Consider the following 5,000-nt stretch of genomic DNA (forward strand, 5'->3'; position numbering starts at 1 on the left):
GTGTGTGTGTGTGTGTGAGTGTGTGTCTGTGTCTGTGTGTGTATCTGTGTGTGTGTGTCTGTGTGTGTGTGTTTGTGTGTGTGCGTGTGAGTGTCTGTGTGTGTGTGTGTCTGTGTGTGTGAGTGTGTCTGTGCGTGTGTGTGTCTGTGTGTGTGTGTCTGTGTGTGTGTGTGTGTGTGTGTGTCTGTGCGTGTATGTGTGTGTCTGTGTGTGTGTGTCTGTGTGTGTGAGTCTGTGTGTGTCTGTGTGTGTGTGTGTGTGTATATGTGTGTCTGTGTGTGTGTGTGTGTGTGTCTGTGTGTGTGTGTCTGTGTGTGTGTGTGTGTGTCTGTGTGTGTGAGTGTGTGTGTCTGTGTGTGTGAGAGTGTGTGTGTGTGTGTGTGTCTGTGTGTGTGTCTGTGTGTGTGTCTGTGTGTGCGTGTGAGTGTCTGTGTGTGTGTGTGTGTGTGTGTGTGTGTGTGTGTGTGTGTGTGTGTGTATCCCTTCAGACATTTCAATGAAGCTTAAAGAGTTGGTAAATGGCAGAGCTACATTCCAGTTCCATTCAGCAGGGTCTAATTGAAGTGCCGCCTGGTTTTGAATCTAGGGGCACCTGGGGTGGTTAGAAAATTACTGGAAACGTGGAGTTGATTTTCTTGTGGCTGGGGTGAAATCACAGCAGTGCCTACCATACAGAAAGTTTCGTTGGGGCTAAAAAGATGGAACAGTTTCAGAACAGTTGTTGGTCATTTTTCCATTATATGCAGCGACTGGAGAAATGATTCAACAAAACCCATCACCAGAGGTCACGGTAACACTGCAAGCAGATGTTTGTGTATCTGATACTCTGTTTAAGAGTAAGGTTAGCTCAAAAGAGCCACTTGGCATCTCTCCATTAAGTGAGTCTTAGGAAGCAGATCCAGAGAGAACGGGCAGCTCACACTGAGGCAGGTGAGTGTTATTATAGGAGAAAATTCAGCAGCGATACCCTCAGGAAGGCAATGGCTTAATGGTTTTATCACTGGGCCGTTAATCCGGGGAGCCAGATAATTTTCTGGGGATCCAGGTTCAAATCCTGCCACAGCAGTTGGTGGAATTTGAATCCAATAAATATCTGGGATTAGGAGTCTAATGATAACCATGAATCCATTGTCCATTGTTGGAAAAATCCATCTGGTTCACTAATGCCCTTTAGGGAAGGAAATCTGCCATCCTTTCCTGGTCTGGCCTACACGTGACTCCAGATCCACAGCAACGTGTTTGACGCTGATCTGCCCTGTGGGCAATGAGGGATGGGCAATAAATACCCCCTGGCGAGCGATGCCTTACCCCATGAATGGATAAAGAAAAAAGAACCTGCAGAATGTTGGCCACCGCGTAGTGGGGCAGCTCAGACAGTGTAAGGAGATCATTGCAAGTAGCACATAAAATTCCTGTGGGTGTGGATAAAATGCAGACACTGATAAACAGGTTTTTTTTGTATTGTTCAGTACTTTGTAAAGATGTTCTGTAGCACCGGTTTCCCAAACCAAACCAATCCCATGTGTCTGCTTTCGTCAAAAATCTTCCTGATCCTTTCCTGTTCATGTACCTGTTCAAATATTTCTGTCTCCTTCCTCTTTCAACAAATTACAGACAAGTCCAACCAAAATGTTATGGGTGAATTTGCCCAGGTGTCTCACAATACCGAAGCTGACAGCATGGACAGGTTGAACCAAAAGATCTGTTTCCTGTGCTGTAGGTCTCTGTAACATTTCATACACGTCTTTTTACCTTCATTCATTCACAGATTGAGGGTGTCTCTGGCTGTACCAACGTTTATTGCACAGACACCAGTTCAGAGTTAACCACATTGCTTTGGGTCTAGAGACACATGTAGGCCAGGTTAGCAGTTTGATGATCAGAGATAATGGGAACTGCAGATGCTGGAGAATCCAAGATAACAAAGTGTGGAGCTGGATGAACGCAGCAGGCCAAGCAGCATCTCAGGAGCACAAAAGCTGACGTTTCGGGCCTAGACCCTTCATCAGAGAGGGGGATGGGGATAGGGTTCTGAAATAAATGGGGAGAGAGGGGGAGGCGGACCAATGATGGATAGAGGAGAAGATAGGTGGAGAGGAGAGTATAGGTGGGGAGGTGGGGAGGGGATAGGTCAGTCCGGGGAGGACGGACAGGTCAAGGGGTCGGGATTCGGTTGGTAGGTGGGAAATGGAGGTGCGGCTTGAGGTGGGAGGAGGGGATAGGTGAGAGGAAGAACAGGTTAGGGAGGCAGAGACAGGTTGGACTGGTTTTGGGATGAAGTGGGGGAAGGGGAGATTTCCCACCTACCAACCTCATCCCGCCTCCTTGACCTGTCCGTCCCACCCCGGACTGACCTATCCCCTCCCCACCTCCCCACCTACACTCTCCTCTCCACCTATCTTCTCCTCTATCCATCTTCGGTCCGCCTCTCCCTCTCTCCCTATTTATTCCAGAACCCTCACCCCATCCCCCTCTCTGATGAAGGGTCTAGGCCCGAAACATCAGCTTTTGTGCTCCTGAGATGCTGCTTGGCCTGCTGTGTTCATCCAGCCTCACACTTTGTTATCCAGCAGTTTGGTGAGCCAGTTGGGATCCCCCCCACCACCGACAACAGACACAGTCATCATTAGACCCTTAATTCCAGATTTCCTTTTTCAATTGATAGGGTTGTTAAGAAGGTGTACAGTGTGTTAGGCGTTATTGGTACAGGGATTGAGTTTCAGAGCCACGAGGCCATGTTGCAGCTGTACAAAACTCTGGTGCGGCCGCAGTTGGAGTATTGCGTAGAGTTCTGGTCGCCACATTATAAGAAGGATGTGGAAGCTTTGGAAAGGGTGCAGAGGAGATTTACCAGGATGTTGCCTGGTGTGGAGGGAAGGCTGAGGGACTTGAAACTGTTTTCGTTAGAGAGAAGAAGGTTAAGAGGCGACTTAATGGAGACATATAAAATACTCAGAGGGTTAGATAGGGTGGGCAGTGAGAGCCTTTTTTCCTCGGATGGTGATGGCTAGCATGAGGTTTAAATTGAAGGGTGATAGATATAGGACAGATGCCAGAGGTAGGTGCTTTACTCAGAGAGTAGTAAGGGCGTGGAATGCCCTGCCTGCAACGGCAGTAGACTCACCAATTTTAAGGGCATTTAAGTGGTCATTGGATAAACATATGGATGATAATGGAATAGTGTAGGTTAGATGGGCTTCACAGGTCAGCACAACATTGAGGGCTGAAGGGTCTGTACTGCGCTGTAATGTTCTATGTTCTAATTGACATCAAATTCCACCATCTGCTGCAGTGGGATTCGAACACAGGACCACAGAATGTTATTTGGATCCCAGGATTAAGAGTCCAGCGACAATATCAGTTGGTCATTGCCTCCTCCCATTACAGGCAAGAAACCCTCAACATATAATCAGCACTGTACCTTTGATAGCTGACGTAAAACAAAGAACTTGCTTTGAGATCTGCAGCAAAAGTAGAAAGCAGGTCTGGCAGTGTCTGTGGAGAGAAAACACAGAGTTAATGTTTCAAATCCGCTGATGATTCATCAGAATCACTGCTACTTATGCCAAGGAGAACCAGTTAGGCTGTTAAGACTATTAAATGAACAAAAGCAGGATCTTGATCTATCCTTAGAATTACAGATGTGTCAGTCCACTTCTGAAATGCTCCTGCTTTAAGATATTTAGATTACAGTTTGGGTGTTGGTGAAGAAATGCACTTCATGGACTCCCAGTTCGGATGCAATCTGATCGCGATTCCTAGTGTATGTCGAAAGTTTTCCAGGAAGTCATCGGCATTTTGGATACAGAATTTCACAGCATGGAAACAGACCCTTCGGTCCAACTCGTTCGCACCGACCAGACATCCCAATCTGACCTAGTCCCATTTGTCAGCATTTGGCCCATATTCCTCTAAACCCTTCCTATTCATGTGCCCATCCAGATGCCTTTTAAATGTTGTAATTGCACCAGCCCCCACCACTTCCTCTGGCAGCTCATTCCATCTATGCACCAGGTGGAAAATTTGCCCCTCAGGTCCCATTTAAATCTTTCCCCTCTCCCCTTAATCCTATGCCATCTACTTTTGGACTCCGCCACCCTGGGACAAAGACCTTGTCTATTCACCCTATCCATCTGATTATGATTTTATAAACTTCTATAAGGTCACCCCTCAGTCTCCGATGCTCCAAGGCAAATAATCCCAGCTTCTTCAGCATCTCTCTGCAGCTCACACCCTCCAATCCTGGCAACATCCTGGTAAATCTTTTCTGCACCCTCTCAAGTTTGGCAATTAAACGGTAAAACAATTAGTTATTTGCATTTGTAAGTAAACACAGGAGAGATACCGTCGGCCTCTCAAAGCCAGGAGTGAAGGTGAATAGTGACGGAATTTTGGATAAAGTATTAGATTTCTTTGCCATTCAATCCCTGGAGATTCCCCAAATAAATCCATTGGACTTAGTTGGTTTGAATTGGTTTATGATTCTGAGATCAGAGGTCCATTGCAATTGTTTGAGGAGAGTTTCTGGAATCAGTTAGATTCCATGTCCCAATCCCAATAAATGAGCTAGTGTTGTCTGCCTGCTGTTGAGTTTTCCCAACCCTTTTGCAGGGAGCAATTCGCAGAGTCCCTACAGCGTGGAAAGATCCCATTGCACAGCTGTTCACCCTGACCCAAACCCCTCTACCCTATCCCCTGTAACCCTGCATTTCCCCATGGCCAATCGAAGAACAAAGAACAAAGAAAATTACAGCACAGGAACAGGCCCTTCAGCCCTCCAAGCCTGCGCCGATCGAGATCCTCTGTCTAACCTGTCATCTATTTTCTAACGGTCTGTACCCCTTTGTTCCCTGCCCATCCATGTACCTGTCCAGGTACATCTTAAATGGCACTATTGTGCCCACCTCTACCACCTCCGCTGGCAACGCGTTCCAGATGCCCACCACCCTCTGCGTAAAGAACTTCCCACGCATATCTCCCTTAAACTTTCCTCCTCTCAC

This window comes from Stegostoma tigrinum, chromosome 41, assembly GCF_030684315.1.
Source record: "Stegostoma tigrinum isolate sSteTig4 chromosome 41, sSteTig4.hap1, whole genome shotgun sequence".
Lineage (NCBI taxonomy): Eukaryota > Metazoa > Chordata > Chondrichthyes > Orectolobiformes > Stegostomatidae > Stegostoma > Stegostoma tigrinum.